Raw genomic sequence first — 17,197 nt, forward strand, 5'->3', positions numbered from 1 at the left:
TCAACAGTGCAGTAAAAATGAGAAGACTGCTATGTAGGTAAGTGTCTTTTCAGTGTCTACTGAGAGAAACACAATTGAATCGCTCTCCTTTGCAGACTTTTTGGACACTTTGTCTGCACTCTAGCTACTCCTGGAAGACACACACAACTACAGATTGATATTTTGATTGGTTACCTTTAGTTTTCTAAGAGAGGGAAAGATAGAGAGAAATTTAAAAAATGGAGGAAATTGGCTTCCAATAATATGAAATTATCATGACAAGGCTAATGGAGTCTCTTCTACACAGAGAGCTAAGAAAGGTTAGACATAGAAAAATAGAATTTGACATATGCACTCAAAAGCGAATGGCCTTACACTGTTTTAGATAACAACACGGGCTCTTGACAGTTGTATCAAGCTGCATGGTAAAAAGCCAGCACTTATTTATCCCCCAAATTCGGAAACCAAGGTGGGGGTGGGTGGGGGTTGTGTCTCCTATATTAAATAGTCTTGTTTTAGACAAGACAATCTTCATGCAATTTCCTCTCAAATCATCTTGCTTGTGTCAAAATTCCCTCAAGGGGCCACTGCCATTCCAACTTGTCTCTCACGGCTGCGTTAGAGACACAGGGAGACAAGTGACAGAGAAAATGAAAATAGTGGGTGTCGTGCCCCAAAAGTGTCATTTGGGTTTAAGAAGAAAGACCCCGAGCAAACCAGAAGAATCTGGAAGGAGGCTCTGTGTCTCGGGACCACGGTCAGAGGCCGATGGCTGGACATCAGTGGTCAGGGGCTGACCCCAAATCCTCCGGAGTCCGGGCAGGTGGAACTTTTTAAGGAAGGTGGTTCCCCAGAACAACAGAAAGACGGGACTGGGGAAGGGGTCTTGAAGGCTTTGAAACAGTGACCTGAGGGTCAAGTGGGGTCCGAAAGGACAGTGATCTGAAGAGGTCTCCTGAACTGCGTCCTGGTGACCAGGGCCAGGACAGACTTCTTGATCTCCATGTCTGTGCTCTTCCTGTTGGCTTTCCCACAAACAGCACTTAAGACACTAGACAGACAGACAGACAGACAGAGACAGACACAGGAGCAGCCGTTAGAAGGTTGGAAACACTTTCTCCAGGGAGCAGCCCAAGTCTGACCAGACAACTGACAAGTCCCACAGCATCTCATTCCTAGGAGAAAAGAAGGGGCTCAGAGCCGAGGGCCCTCCAGGTGATCCAAGAACTTATTTTGGGCGGAGCTTCATCCCCAGCCACGGGCCCACCCGGTGGGAGGCCTGGAGGCTTGACGTGAGGTCCACGGCTGGATGGTGTCTTCAGGTTCTGGGAAGTGAGGCTGTGCTCGGTGGTGGCTCCCTTCACCCCGCAGGGGAACCTCCATTTCTGCCACGTGCCTCCTGCCGAAACCCACCCAGAACATGCCTGAAGTTGAACAAAAATGGATTTTCCTTGACTTGTTTCCAAAAGGAGGAACGCTCACCTGTGGAGAAGGTGTTCAAAGGAACTCTGGGGCTTGGGCTTGTGATGGACAATTCTGGGGAGGGTGTAGCTTAGGATGGCGGGGTCTCTGAATAACATCGATAAGCAGGTGGGAGGCTCTGACTGCGGATCTCAGTTAATCACCTAGAGGGTGAGATGCTTGGTGGACGGTTTGAGTGCGGCGGGTGCGTCACTAAGATGGGGAGACGCCTGACATTTGTGTGTCTGCTTAGACCAGATGATGAAGGAGTAACTTTTTTTTTTTTTGGTCTCCCCTGTGGTCAGTGGTTATGTCTGACATTGGTGTCCTGGGAAATGATGTCCACCAGGGCACCCTGGTCCAGGGCCCTATGCCCGTGCCTGGCAGATGGAGGCCAAGCTCTGTGGGTAAATGGGGCTGTTCCTGAGGGTCTGGGGCTGTATTTCTCTGTCTCACATAGACTGGTTCTTCAGTGCAACTGGGAGACTCCAAGCAGGAGAACTGTGGAAGGATGTGTAAAAATGAAGAGCACAAGAGAAATCAATAATTCTTACCCTGATACTTTCCTTATCTGGGAGTTGCCTACCCACAAGCCTTGGCCTTTGAGAAAATAGTCAAGGACTAGAAGCAAGCAGGCCACACTTCTGAGCACCTGAAATAAAAGCCCCCCCAATGCCCCAGGTGTTTACAAGATCCCGGGGTTTAACACAAGTCTTTCTGCTCTAACTGGTTTTGTCATGGTACTCACAGAAGGTTAGAAACTCAAGGGGAAGTGACAGGACCACTCAGACGTGGGTGGGCCCTGAGGACACTATAAAAGAAGCTGATACCAAGAAGCTGATAAAAGAAGCCAGATACCAAGACCGCATTTCTAAGGAAATGTTCAGAAGAAGTAAGTCCAGAGCACAGGAGGGGGGACCGTAAGGGTTTCCAGGGCTGGGGGAAGGGGTGGGGAGTGACAATTGATGCGAATTTCTTCTGTGGGGTGGATGAAAATATTTTGAATTAGTGGTGATGGTTGTGCGACTTGGAGAATACACTAAAAACCACCTTAAAAGGGTACATTTAGTGATAAGTGATCTATGTTTTGATTTTAAAGAGTTAGAATGAAGGAGAGCCTTGTCTGGCAGCCTGGTAATCTGATGGCAAGAGAGAGTCCAAGCACAGTAGACATCTTTACTCATCTAGAGCCTCAAGCTCTGCCTGGAGCCTCCACCGGCTTCGTCGTCATAACCCCATGAATGCACGCGGCGTCCCTGCTGTCCACGTGCACACCTGGGCGCTGAGGGGGTAGAAAGACAAGTTAGGACATGGCACCTGCTGCCTGGAGTGGGGGAGGTCACCTCCACACTGCGGTGCCGGCATACGTATTGGTGACCCCATTTTGAGGCAGCTGACTGATGTCCAAAACTGTTAGCTTAAGAAGGCAGAGGAGTGGGTCATGGGTGATAAATTTGTTTAAAAAAAAACGTTTCTTTCGAAACCACCAACCTTTTAAAGAAAGGTGGAAGCTGCCGGTGGCTAGTGTCAGGGAGCTAGAAGGATAATGCATGTGGAATGACTCATTTCCCAGAGAAGTGGGGTCCTCGCTGCATTCACGGAAAGGCAAATGTCCCCACGCAGTTCACTAACCCCAGACAACGGGTGATTCCTCCAGCCCGCTGGGGCATCTGGGTTCTCAGGGCCGCCGCCCCAGTGGTACTAACCTGTCTTGTTTTCCCAAGAGGCTCCACGTGCGTCTCCCTGAGAGGGCAGAGGACACAGAAAGCCTGAAATGGAGGGAAAGTCTCTGGGAGATGGGACTGAGGTTGGGGGTTGCTGGAGGCAGGAGCTGATTAAACCTGCCCCCCCTTCCCTAGGCTCTCCATTCTCTGTGCTCCTCAGCGAGTGGAGGACTATGTGTGGCTTCATGTGCAGGACATCCTGGAGGGAGCAGGTGGGGCAGGTGCCACATGAACCCCTGCTTCCCACCCCGGGACTGGTGTCTCTCGAAAGGAAGAGCCATGCACCGCTCTAAATCACAGCCTCAGTGGACAGCTTTGTCTGCGGCGGCTTAAGAGGGGGCCTTAGGCGTGCACGAGAGGAGAGCTGAGGCCTCTTTTGAGCCCTGGGCACGTGAGTCCTTAGCTCAGAATGTCCATTAGCTGAGGCCTCTTTCGAGCCCTGAGCACATGAGTCCTTAGCTCAGAATGTCCATTTCGGTACTCAGGCCGCTGCCAGCGACCCTAGGTTCTGACTTTGCCACAGGTTTTGGGACACAGGGCTTTTCAAAGAAACATTTGGGAGATTTGAAAGGCACAGGTTCAGACCCACTCATGGAAATGATATGTATAAAGAGAAGATCCGGCTCCCCACCCCTTACCCTGCCTCTTTCTACCAGGGCCACCCTCAGTGGGATCCAGAGGCTGAACACTGGGAGATAGGGACCCATGTCTTGGGAAGACTAGAGCCAAGCTGAGTGGGAGCGGGGTGGTAGCGGGTGGGGGGAGGCGGGCAGAGGGAATAGCGACTTCTTCACGGGTAAACAAGTGGGGTGATGGAGACGCCTGAGTGGAGGTAGGGGGGGTTGGTCTCAGTGATGGCCCATCAGAGATTGCGTGGAGGCCCGGGGCTTCTCCTGGGCTCCTGTCACGTGCTGGGCTCTGGACAGGAGTCGGGGGGGTGGGCAGGATGGAGTGAAAGGCAGCCAGTGTGGAGACCCACCCTTGTCCCCAGCCCTTCTCCTCCGTCCCCTCCCACGACCCCCTAAGATTTGAGGAGCCAAGGCTGTCTGTCGGTCAGACCCTCTCAGGGGCACAGAGGTGTTTTCCCTTCACTAACGGGGATGTATTGTAAGGATATCTCTGGAAACTGGATGGTTACGCTAAACACTGAGGACAGATTGGCTTCCAGGGCTTTGGAACAGGATTCTGGATCCCTAGCAGCTCCAGGCACGAGCTTCTCTCGGATCCTCTGGTGAGATGGAACTCCTAGACCATGCTGCCCCCAACTCTATACCCGCCCAGCCCTGCTGCTTGTGATCTTGGCCACAGGCGCACCTGCCCCGGCTCACTGGCACGCCTCTCTGTGTGTCTTTTAGCTTTTAGTTACACGCCCAGCGCCTTTTCTCTCACCTTCAAACTTCTGGAAGAGGTTCAACTTCTGGAAGTACTTCGATTAGACCATTGTCACCATGGCCACTGTCACACGAAGCCACCTCCCGTAATGGTACAGGGCTGTCCTGAGGTCAGACGCTCCTGGTACCCTCAGCTGTGGCTTGTACAACAGAGTGGTGGCCGCTGACAGTTGGGTGTCCTGGGTGGATGGAGACTGTTTGTGTTGGTGGTGGGGCCAGTGTGCGCGGGTTGTGTTGAAGGAGCGAATAGCAGGTCTCTTAAGACTTGGTCTGAACTTCCGCCCCAGCAAAAAGAAAAAAAAAAAACAAAACTGTACATATATGAAGCCAGATCGATGGGATGCAGCCCTGCCTGGGTGCTGCTGTTTCTTGAGTCTTGTCTCCCCAAATGAGACTGGGAAGGACTCCCTCATTAGCCCCCCGCCCCCGCCGCCTTTCCTTTTTTGGGTCCTGTGAGTGAGAACAAGAAGAGGTGACCCTGTGTTTGTAGGGCTTTCTCTGGTTGCAGGAACTAACTCTCAGATTTTAAGTCCTAAGGAATGGGCTGCACTCTGGTCCTGATCACCTGACCCTCTGGCCCGTCAGAACCCATTCCTTTGGATGCCAGACTTAACGTTCCTTAGTTTCAAAGTAGTATTTGGAGCCCAGTGAGTGAGTCAGTGTTCGGCAAATGAATGAACAGATGAATGAGTGAAAACCATCGGCACTTGGGGCCGGCTGGGAGAGGCCGAGGTGCCTGGGCTCTGGTAGGAGCAAGGCCTCACTTTGAGTCCTGGCTCTGCCCCCTGCAAGCTGTGTGACATCAGAACAAGTTACTTAACATTTCAGAGCCTCCCTCTCCTCAACTGTAAGGTGAGGTTAATATCCAGTGCTAAGTGGTTGTGGGGCTTCCCATGAGCCGAAGGTTCTCAGCACAGGACCTGACACTGGGCACTGGGGTTCTGAGAGCTGTAATGACCCAGGCTGGCTCCAGGGGGCTGGTGGGTGGGGACTGCACACCCACCACGTGTGGGCACGGGGGCATGAGCCCACTGGGGAAAGAGTCACTCGCCTGTGTGTGTGTGTGTGTCAGGAGGAGTGCGAAGGCCAGGGCCAGGCCCAAGTTGCTTGAATCCTCTTTATGCCCAGGGAGTGAGAGAGGGGCCCACTGGGCTCAGGGAGTGCGGTCCAGTTCCAACCAGGCCTGGGCTAAACGTGTGGCGGTGGGGGGAAGGGGGGGTGGGAGGCACTTCCCAGACGGGCTGTTGGGAAGAGCAGGATCCCAGAGAGGGGTGACAGCCCTGGCGGGGCCAAAAATCCACGTGGGGTCCACGGAGACTTAGAGTCAAGTCTGTGGTCAGTGGAGAAGGGGAGGGCAGAGCCACAGTGAAGAGCCAGCAGGATCAGAGAACAGGGAAAGCCCCGGGGCTGGGGTGAGGGGTGCCCTGGCTGCCTGGGGTGTGTGACCTAAGAGGTTGGAGAGCACCACCTCCTTGTCCGTCCCCGGAGTCCTCCGTCCACCCAGCTTGATGCCAAGCAGGCTCTTGACGTCCGAGTCTCTGATGGGGTGCAGCCAGCAGGTGGGGAGGGAAGGGTCGGTGGGGAAGGGGCACCAGGTGCCCAGAGAAGCTCCAGCAGGGGCCCCTCACTGACCGTGGCCACTGCTGTGAGCGCGTGTGCGGGTGGGGACGACTGCCCTCATGACTCCTCCTCCTCCCCGCTCCCCCCGCCCCACCACCCAGCGAGCCTCCTCCATCACGGTCCTCCCGCCCGGGGCCTCTCCCAGCCCACCTTCTCTTCCTTCAATTCCCGGCCTTGGGAGCTTGAGGGCCACCCCCCTCCCGGCCTCAAGGACTTCCCAGCTGTGGTCAGTCCTCAATGCGGCCCCGAGTTCCCCCCGCAGCCTCCCATGCTGGCCCCCCACCCCCAGTCCCTGTCCTAACCCTCACCTGTCTCCCTAAGCTCCTGTTTCCTGCTGACTTGCCCCTCTCCTGCCCAGCCCCCTGCCACCTCACCTTGTACTTGAAGGTAAAGGTCTTGAAGCTCAGTAGCAGGAGGACCCTCTGGTCCAGCCCCCTCCCTGTGGCCTGGGGGTCTTATTCTGGGTCTGGTGGTTTTCTCCCCACCTGAACCTTTTCCTCACCAGCCAGCCCCTCCTCTCTGTTAGCATTTTAACACACTCCTGGCTCATTCAATACAATTTACTGGCAAAACTCTTTCAACCCCAGGTCCCCCTGACTCCAGGGCCTGGTCACTGCCGCTCCTGACAGTTCGACGTTCTGGAAAGTACCTATTCCTCCTGGCACTTCCCTCCCGCCCACCCATTCATCTCAGGAACCAGCTTTCATAGGCGGCCCCTCCCCCCACCACCACCCAGCCTGTTCTCGAAGATTCTGTGCAACCACTCGGCTGAGACCACTGCCAGCCTCTGACTGCAAAGCCCAGCAGACGCACCTCTGAGGCTTCTCTGAGACCTCCTCCAGCCCTGACTGGCCTGTCTCCTGGTTTTACTTCTGTCTCTTGAGCCAGTCTTTCTCAACCTTCTCCTCCAAGCTCCTCTTTCTCTGTTGATCCTGCTGAAAGACGGGTCTCCCAGAATTCTCCACCTGCCATTCCCAATTGTCCACTTCTCCTTGGGTTTAAATGCCGTCGCGATGCTGATGACTTCCCCCACCCCCACCAACACTGGCACGGCCACCCCACCAGGGGTCTTTTCTGAGCTCCCCCTGTCAACAGGGCATCTCCTGTGGACAGACGGGAATGCCAGGAGGATCAGGTCCTTTGCAGAAGAGGGCATCTCCTTCTGGCAATCCTTTCAAACAGATTCTTCCCTCCCTCCCCTGCTTCTTCCTATTCCTCTTAGTTCATTCTCTGGGTAGATGTTGTCTCTGATCACCCAGCTGGCCGGCTCAACCATGACCTGAGACCCAACCCTGGCTCGTCCCTCCTGGGTGTCTGCTTGGTGCCTCCTGCTCATCTCCGATGGTTCCTTCTGCTCGTCACCTGGCTCGGTCGACTCTACCTTCTTACTGTCGGCGGAGCTCATCCTTCACTCTGCAGTCACGGTGTCCTCCAGACCCACTTTGGCATCTCTCGTGGGGGTTCAGGGGGGCCCCTGCCTCCCCACCCATGCGTGCCATCTCTGCCTCGTGTGCGGTCCCCTCCCGTTCATTCTCCATGCAGCTGCCAGGATGAATATCTACAGGTACAGCTCTGCTCGTGGCAAACTGCCACTTAAAACTCGTCACGGCTTCCCTGATGCTTTCAGGATAAAGTCCAAACTCCTTAGCGGGGTGTTCAAGCCCCCCACCCCCACCCCATGTCCCGTGGTCCAGCACTGCATGGGTCCAGGAGACTTGAGCTCAAATCTCAGCCGCACTTCTGCTGTGTGATTTTGAGTAAGTTACTTAACCTCTATGAGCTTCCGTGTTCTTGTGTGTCCAGGGCGCTCGGGTGCCAGGTCTGTTTCTCTTTATCTTAAAGCAGGCGCACAGCCACTGTCTCCCACCCTAGGGCCTGTACCCGGCACTCTGTCTCTTGCCCACAACAGCTTATGCCCCCGGACAGCAGACAGCCTCTGCCCTAATGCTGCCGCCCTGCATCCTCCCCAGAATGTCCACAGTTCTCCCAGGAAACCCCTGGATTGGTCCCGATCCTTGTTTCCACTCAGCTGCCACTCTCTGCAGCCCCCGTCCCAGGCCGGTGCCTTCCTGCCGTGCTTGCCCGAATCCTCTCCACTCCTGAGGGGGTCTTCTAAGAGACCCCCTGCGGGAAGCATCTCCTGCGTGCACACACCTAGACTAGTTACTTCCCAAATGTCCCAGGGGAGTCTTTCCAGGCCTTCCCCTCCTGCCTCCCTGGAGGGCTCTGGGTTGAGCCTCGTGGCAGCCCCCCAGAGGGTAGAGATCATGTCTTACTTATCTTTATATCCCTAGTATGGAGTACGGCACCCTGGGCTGTCTATAAACCTCTGTTGAATGAACAGTTTAGACTTGGGATTGTCTCAGGGTGCTACTGGGATCCTGACTGTATTTATCGGTGTATAATGCTCTCATTCTTGTTTGCTTCTGCTCCTCTGGGGAGTAGGGGCCTGGGCGGCCCGTCAGATTGTAACCTCCCTGAGGGTAGGGTCTCCGGTTGAGGGGTGCCCTGTGCAATGAGTACACGGCGGGGAGCCTCATCAGTATTGCCAACCGCCCAGCTTCTGAGAAGAGGGAACTGTCACGTGGGGTGGCTGGGTCCTAGTTCCACTGTGTGCAGAGCAAACGCAGTGGCCGTGGAGGGTCCTGGGCTGTCCCTGAGGTACCGGGTGATGAGAGGTAGCAGTGGTGGAGGGGGCAGGGCACATTTGGGGGCAGGATGGCAGAGCCGAAGCCCCTAGGAAACACACGGTTTCCTGGGAGAGTGGTGGACATTCGCACCGGGGACTGTCAGGCAGGGACTGACTTTTCTTACCCAACTGGTTTGAGCTTTTCTTTTAAAATGAGTTTTCAGGCCAGGTCAGAGCATCTCTGAATGTCACTTCCCATCAGTTCAACGGGTGAACTTGCCTGTTTGTAATGTGACAGATCCCTGGGGGCTTTCTCCTGCCTGAGGACCCAGGCCGAGCTGCCAGCCCTCTGCCTCAGAGCTGCCCTGGGCTCTCTGCAGCCTGCCACCAACTCCCCTCACACCCCTGCCACCCCTGAGTTGTTGCACTCCTGGGGTATTTTGCTTTGAGGTGGAGGTGGTCTGCAAGAAAGATGCACAAGCCCCCCTAAATGTGGCCCTGCAAGAGCCTGTGGGCTGTCCCCTCTGGTCACTCCGGGAAGATGGGCACCCTCACCCTCCCCACCCTGGGTGCCCAGCACTGGGGTCATGGGGGCTGATCCCGAGGGAGGTGAAGCCCACTGCTGTGCTGGTGTCTATCCGGGGGGACCCTGGCACCTCAGGGAAACTCTTGTTTGTATGCTCACTCTCTTCCCTGTCCTGTGGGTGTGTGATGAACGTGGAGGGCCGGGAGCCGGAGGGCCATGAATTTTGTGCCCCTAGCTCTGAACGCCTTTTTCCATATCAGAGCTTTCATAAAGTTGGTCTTCTGATAATCTGCTGAGAAATGGGGTTGGGCCAGGTACTTGGCCGAGCTTCAGGAGTCGTGTTCAGTCTAATGAACATCTACGTGTCTTGGTAGAGGGAAGACCTCATTTGGGTCACTGGTCCTAAGACCGATGTGAATAAAAATTCCTTTATCTGCCCTCTGGGGCGACCCTTCAGCTGGCAGTGGGGGTGAGTGGGGCCAGGCGCTCCCAGCCCTCCTTGCTTAGGAGCTGGGTGTCTGGGCATGAGGGATGCCATGGATTTGGGGACAAGCCCTCCTTCACATGCAGTGATAGAAACATGAGACTGTTGGGGAAGGGGGAGAGGGAAGTTGAGGCAGCCTGTCCCAGGCAGACGTCTTCTTGCAAGTCCGACTCTCGGCATGAAGGTTCCGCTGTTGGCAGGTATCTTAACAGTGGAGTATCTAAGCAGAGGAGTGCTCACATTGGGCGTCTGTATTTACAGGCACGGAGTCATCCAAGAAGGCCCCCGTTGGTGGCTCCTCCATATGCAGGCACACAGGAGATTTCTGTCTGTCTCCCCTCCCTCGGGCCAGGTGTCTGGCTCGTGCTGTGCACGCAGGTCAGGAAAAGAGTCCCTGCAAGAAAAAAAAAAACAAAAAAGCCCTCTCTGGAGGAGCCTTCCCGGCTGGGTTCACCAGGATGCTTGCCCTAGAGTTCTGACGGCAACCTCTTGCCCCCATTCTCTTCTCTGCCTGACAGAAGGCCTGAAGCTGTCCACAGATTCTGGACACAAAGCAGCTGAGCATGCAGCAGGGCTGTGAATCAAACAGGGATGGGGCATTGAGTCTGTCCATTGGTGGGCAGTGGAGGGGGGGATGGCCCCTCAGGAGCTGGGCTGGCAAGGCCCGGGGACTCAGAGAAACCAGGCAGCATTTTTAAGCATATTGGCATCCCGTGGGCATATGTGTATTAGCAGGAACTCACAGCTGTCGGGTCTGCCTGGTGTGTGACTGGCCGTAGGTGGGAAGGTATCTTCCTCTGGTGGTGCTGGACATGAGGAGGAAGTGGAAGGAAGGGTATCCTGGGGGGCTGTAGAATTGCTGGGGTCCATTTACAAGGCTTCCTGGTTGTACAAAATGTATTTAGGAAAAAAAAAATCCACTTTCTAAACTTGCTCCCAAATAATGAAAGGCAGTGAGCCTGGAAATAAAAAGTTACAGGAAGGCATCTTGTGTCCATTCATTCATTCATTCACTCATTCATTCATTCATTCAACTAGTACCTATGAGTACCTTTTGTGTGTCTGGCGCTGGTCCAGGCATGGAGAGGGGGGTACACACAGAAGGTCAGGCTTTGCTCTCCTGGGGCTCACCTCACTGTGAGGAAACTGAAAGGCATGGCCAGGGAGTGGTGGAGCCCCTCTAGCACAGGCGGGGAGGTGGCTGCCCTTGTTCACCTTGGTTTGGACGTGGGGTGCTGAGTGCCCAGACTTCCCTGTGTTGGAAATTCTTCCAGCCTCTAAGTTTGGAAACATATCATTTGAGCACTTTTTATGGAGATCTTTAAAAGGGCATCCCCTCTGCCTTAGGAAATTTAATCCACAGAACACAACCTCATCTCTTTTCAATGCTTTGGTCCTAATCTTCCCTTCCCCTTGACTGTCCCCCAATCTATTCTTGCTCCCCTGCTGCCATACAATTGGCCATTGCCCTTACGAATTTAAGACTGACTGGAGGAAGGACAGAACCGATTCTGTTTAATGAGCGAGCCTTGCCTTGCGTTCAACCCAAGGGTAACAAGCTCCGGCTTGGTGGGTAGGGTGCTGCGGAGACAGGGTGATGACTGTTCTTACTTTTCTGAGCATTTTCCTTGCCTTAAGCTGTGTTCTGCAGACTCACAGTGGCTGGATGTAACTTCTGGCTAAAGTAGGGCAAAACTCTATAAGATGCAGTGTCAAAGTGAGTGACGTGGTGTATAATACTTTGAGAGTTTAAAGAAAAAAAATTCCCCAGGGGCTGGCAAGCCCCAGGAAAGGTTTTATGGAACAGAAAGTTAGCTAGGCCTTGGTGACGGGGATGAGGGGCTTGGTGAGTTGAGGGGAGGCAGCCCCTTTATCAAGAAGGAGGAGTAGGCTGAACTCTGTGATGGAATCAGAGGGTCTTTGTGATCTGTACGCATAACTCTTCATGAGGTTCTCTGTGGTGTCATGTCTTCCACCCACAGGCCAGGTGGGGATTTATTATGCAGATTCTGGGCCCCTCTGTGTTCCATAGGCACTCATGGGTGCATTTGCTGGCTGTGGGTGCTGCCTAGATTGTGGGCCTGAATCACAAGACAGAGACTTGTGCACCAGCTGTGACTCCGATGACTCAAAATGGGACAGCATCATGGAGCCTGCATGTATCTGTCAAAGGCAGAGGAGAAAGAGGGCTGGTTTCATCCCCTCTTTGCACCGTCAAAGGCCCATCCCCTTCTCTGGAACCCAACTTGCCCTAATATTTCAGAAGGATGACAAAGTTGCACTTGAAATCAAGAGCCACCAATGGGTATGAGCTCATGTGGGTATCTGTTATCAGCAAAAAAAGCATGAGGGTCTTTTTTCAATTTATAAAATTCCTTGGAAATCTAGAACAATAGGGAAAAGAAAAAAAAAAAAAAAGACATGCAACTGGGCCTAAGACCCTTCCATGTGACGCCCAGTTTTGTATTCACTTAGAGTAAGGTGAAAAGTCTCTTGAAATCAGTCACTATTAATGAGTCAACTATTTTTCAAATGGCTGCTGCTGCTGCTAAGTTGCTTCAATTGTGTCCAACTCTGTGCGACCCCATAGACGGCAGCCCACCAGGCTCCGCCGTCCCTGGGATTCTCCAGGCAAGAACACTGGAGTGGGTTGCCATTTCCTTTTCCAATGCATGAAAGTGAAAAGTGAAAGTGAAGTCGCTCAGTCATGTCCGACTCTTTGCGACCCCATGGACTTCAGACTCCTCTGTCCATGGATTGTCCAGGCAAGAGTACTGGAAAAGTACTCTTGGGTTGCCATTGCCTTCTCCAATTTTTCAAATAGAGGAAGATGTTAAACTTATAGGCATTAGGATCCATTCATTCGTCCAAACACTCTTTATTGAGAGCATAGCATGTTTGGTTCAAGATGAGGGATTCAGCAACAGTGGCCCCCTCACCCTTCCATCCCAAGATCCCAGAGATGACAGAATAGAATGAATACTTATATAAAATTACATTAAAGAACATAAAACAGTGCCAGAAATTGAAAGAAAAAAAAAAAGGTGTCTTTGGTACAGAAGAAACTGAGGACTCCCCCAAGGATGGAGAGCAGTCAAGATCAGACCGATGAGGGAAACCACAACTCCAATGTCCCTGCAGAAGGATCACTAAAAGATGTGCTCTGGGCCCAGAAGTGGCTGATAATGGGTTGGAGGGAAGTGGGAGTACATGACAGGGTGAGGGCTTGAGGTCACCGGGAGGCTCAGGTAGGCAACGGAATCCCTCCACACCTCCACATCCAGCCTCTTCAGGGCATGCAGGGAGCAGAGGAGACTGCTTGGATACTTGGGTGAGAGAGACTGAAGCTGAGCAGTGCTCCAGGGTGGCTGACACAAGCCCAAGAGGAAGATTCCACTTCTCCCCTCCTTGCTTGCTCACTTCCCCAACAGCAGGCACTTCCCCTTCACTTAGATTGGAAAGGCTGAAGCCAAACCTACCCTGTAGCACATCCCACTTCCCACTGCCAACCTGACTTTCCAGTACAGAAAGGGGTATGCCTCCAGGATTCACCAAAAAGCTGTAGAAAACCCAACTGTGAAAATGATGTGCTGATTGTAGGAGGCAAAAGTTCACACCAAAGCAGGTGCTAACAGTACAAGCAGAATGGGACTTCTCTGGAGCCTTTGGAATAATAAGTACCACTATCAGATCTGTAAAATGATCAGCAGGAGACCTTGGAAACAAACTGTGCACAAGGACATATAAGAATCAACAGATGGGCTGGACCGGCAGTGTGGATGAGAGTGAAGAGTAACTGGTGAACTGGAGGTGTTCTCTGCAGCATGTGGTCTACAGGACCATGAGATGGAGATACGGATTGAAGCACTTGAGAGAGAGGTGGAGAACACACTCTGTCCACAAGAAGTTTCTGAGGGATGGAAAGGGTGAAACATAATAAGAAAGCTTACCGGGAGACAGAAAAGAAACCACTGAAGACCAAATTGCAAGATGAAACCGGATGACCAAGTGCCAAGAAGGGGGAGTGACAAACACCTGCGACTAGATACAGCACAACAAGAAAGTTAGAGGAAAACTACTAAAAAAAAAACAAAAAAAAAAAAACAAAAAAAAAACCCAAAAGCAAAAACAAAAACTTCCAGGGAAAGAGGGAAAAGATGATCTAAAATGGAAGGATGAGAAGGACAACAGACTTCTCGCTGGCTACACTAGATGCAGAAAGGCAGTGGAACCACATACAGGAACCCTCTGGGGTGGGGAAGACCGCGAGCCAGGAACCTGTCCCCAGTAACACTCTCTTTTGTGTGTGCAGGGGAAAGAGTCACTCTGGACGCTTAGGTCTCAAAGAGTTCACCATCTTCTCTCTGAAAAAAAAAAAGGTCAGAAAAAGGCAGAAGAAATTTGGGAATGAAGAACCTCCTTTTTTTGCTGACTCCCCACACTTCTGTCTCAGAAAGAGACGATCACTTTGCTTCTGGTTGGAGAAGAGTGGACTGAGCATCTCCCCAGGCCAGCTGGCTGGACAGAAGCAACTGTCAACAGTTCTAGAAGGTCTCGGCCTGCCCTTGTGTGGTCACCATGGTAAAGTGTGCGACGGGGCCTGCCGCTGGCCATCTCCTCTCAGCCCTCATCCTAGGACTTGCTTTTTTATCTGAAGCCTAAAGAGGCCTGGCTACCTAGCTGGGCTGGCCACCATCCCGTGGAGTGTTTGCTTCTCTTTATTCTCAAATCCATCCCGTAGGCGTCAAAGAGAGGATGAGGCTGGGAGAGGCTCTCTCCCCCAGACTTATGCTCAGGGCAGTAGTAGACACACTTGTGCAACCTTTGCCTACTGGAATCTGTGCCATGACAGCCTTAGATTGCTCAGAACATCAGGTGTATGCCTGGCTGAGCAGAGGGTCATGGACTGGACCTCTGGGAACTCTGCCCAGTAGCCTGGCAATATGAGAGTCTGCCAACTCTGCTCGAGGGAGGAGAACGATCTGTTGGGAAGAAGCCCTGACGGCCTTGGAAAGGAGTGAAGGAAGGAAATAAAAACTGCTGTCACAGGCTACAGGTACTGGAAGTCCAGGCAAAGACCCAAGGTGCTGCTCTGGGACACTGGGTGGCTGAGAGACGAGGCTTACAGGGCTGCCCCAGGGTCTCAGCGGTCCAAGCCGGCAGAGCTGGTCCTGGCTGGGAATGGTCTGGATCCCCTGGCAGGCCTATCCACCCACTGAGGGGGGTTTGGAAGCTCTTTAAAATTTCATATGCTATTAAAGTCATCTCCCTTCCTCCAGTTTCTCTCCTCCGTATAACCGTGTCTGAGAAAACCATGCCGGGCTCATGTTCCCTACAGGAGTCTGTGCCTCCCTGGTGGCTGCTCTCCATGGCCCTGCCTGGTTCCCTGGGGGCCAGAGCAGGCCCCGAGCCTCCTTCACCCTCGTAGGCCTTGGCCTGGGTTCTGCCTGGTTCTCCAGGTGGGGCTGAATTTGGGAACCAGTGTGCCCAGTTGGCTATCTTTGGAAGGGCCCCAGGGACTTGGCCCACGCTCTTATTATAATCCTAGAATGTGCAGTCTAGTGGGGGACCTTGAGACCCTTTATCCAGCCCCTTTGGCTCTAGTCTGTTTTCTTTAGGTAACTGCCTTCTTCGCTTAAAAAAAAACAAAAACAAAAACAAAAAAACAAAACAACTCTGAAGATGCAGGTCCTTCCTTCTGCATTTCTTGAAAAGGCTTTCCTGCACTTTGCTTGCTGTTGGCCAAGAGAGGTTACACTGCTGTATGCAGGCCCACTGGACTCAGAGGAAGGGCCAGCCTGAGGACTCTCCCCACCCCTGAGGAGCACTGGGCACCAATGACCTTATTCCATCTTGGCCCTGAAACGAGGAGGCCCCTTGGTTCTTGAAGCTGCCATGTAAATTACATGTTTTTACACATCACCTGTTAGTGGCTGATTTGACTCTCCTGATTTCGTTATTCACGCTTTAGGCTATATCCACTCATTTAAAGGCATCTGAGCACAAGTGGAAGATGCAGTGGAAGTGGGAGCAGAGAGTAAGCGGGGAGATTGGAGAGAAACAGGAAGTCATTCGTGGCTGCCTTGCAAATAGATTCCCAGGAGTTCAAGTCCATGGGTGCCTAGGGCTGGCACGCCCCTCGAGTGGGTGCAGAGAAAGCGGAACACTGGCTGGCATGAAAATGAAAGTCCCTCAGTTGTGTCCGACTCTTTGCAACCCCGTGGACTACACAGTCTGGAATTCTCCAGGCCAGAATACTGGAGTGGGTAGCCATTCCCCTCTCCAGAGGATCTTCCCAACCCAGGCATTGAACCAGGGTCTCCTGCATTGCAGGCGGATTCTTTACCAACTGAGCTATCAGGTATATTTCTCCATAAATTCCCAGCTAGAAGAACACCCCCTTCCCCAACTCTACAAGCTGCACTTGGATGGAGTATTTGAGAGCAGATGATTCCTCCCAGGAGACCATGAGTATTTGAGATCCTTGAGGGCAGGAGGTGGCATCTACAGCTTTCTCTTTTTTTTCCCCTGCATTTTTGTGTTTTTTTTTTTTTTAACAGAAAAACCACTTTGAAGATGAGTAGGGCTGGGTGTTGGTGTGGCCCATGTGACTGAACCCTTGGATGGAGCACAAGGCTCTCCAGCACTTTTTGTTCTTTTCCTCATTTGCCAAGCTGTGGGACAGCATCTTGCCTCTGGACACCACTGTGGGCTTTTCAATGACAGAACGGAGAGTTGACAGTGACCTCCTGGCTCAGCTAGTCCCAACTCAACAGAGGAAGAGTGATGACAGGGAGCATCAGGGACTCTAAGGACAGGGACAGACCCTAGCCATCCGCGCTCCACCACTTCCCTCTATCTGATACCTCCCTCTCCAGGGTCTTGAGCAGCCTGTGGCCCAGCTGGAGTTAGAATTTGAGCCTCTCGATTCTAGCTGAGTGCTTTTCTCTGCTCCCCTGCCCTCCCAGTGCTCTGTGTTTTCTCTGCAGCCCACAGACCAGGGTACAACCCACCCACAGGCAGGAGAATGAAACAGGATCTTAAATAGTGCAGGGCATGCTTCCACCCCAGAAAGACGCTCCCCCTGGCAGGTAGCTGATGCTTGACCTTCCACCATTAGAGATTCATTCCTTTGTCACTTGGAAGTGAGGCCGGCCCATAACTCTGGAAAGGCCACCCGTGGCTGATAGCTAACAACCTGCTTGGGCTGTTCCTGCAGGACAGTTGGTATCTGATGGTGGCAGGGGTGGAGGAGAAGCCAGGACAGAGAGATCTGAAACTTGCTGAAGCAGGAGGACGGCTTCCCAGGTGGTGCTAGCGGTAAAGAACCTGCCTGCCAATGTGGGAGACAGAAGAGACGCGGATTCAATCCCTGGGTCGGGA

Source organism: Bubalus bubalis, chromosome 4, assembly GCF_019923935.1.
Source record: "Bubalus bubalis isolate 160015118507 breed Murrah chromosome 4, NDDB_SH_1, whole genome shotgun sequence".
NCBI classification, from domain to species: domain Eukaryota; kingdom Metazoa; phylum Chordata; class Mammalia; order Artiodactyla; family Bovidae; genus Bubalus; species Bubalus bubalis.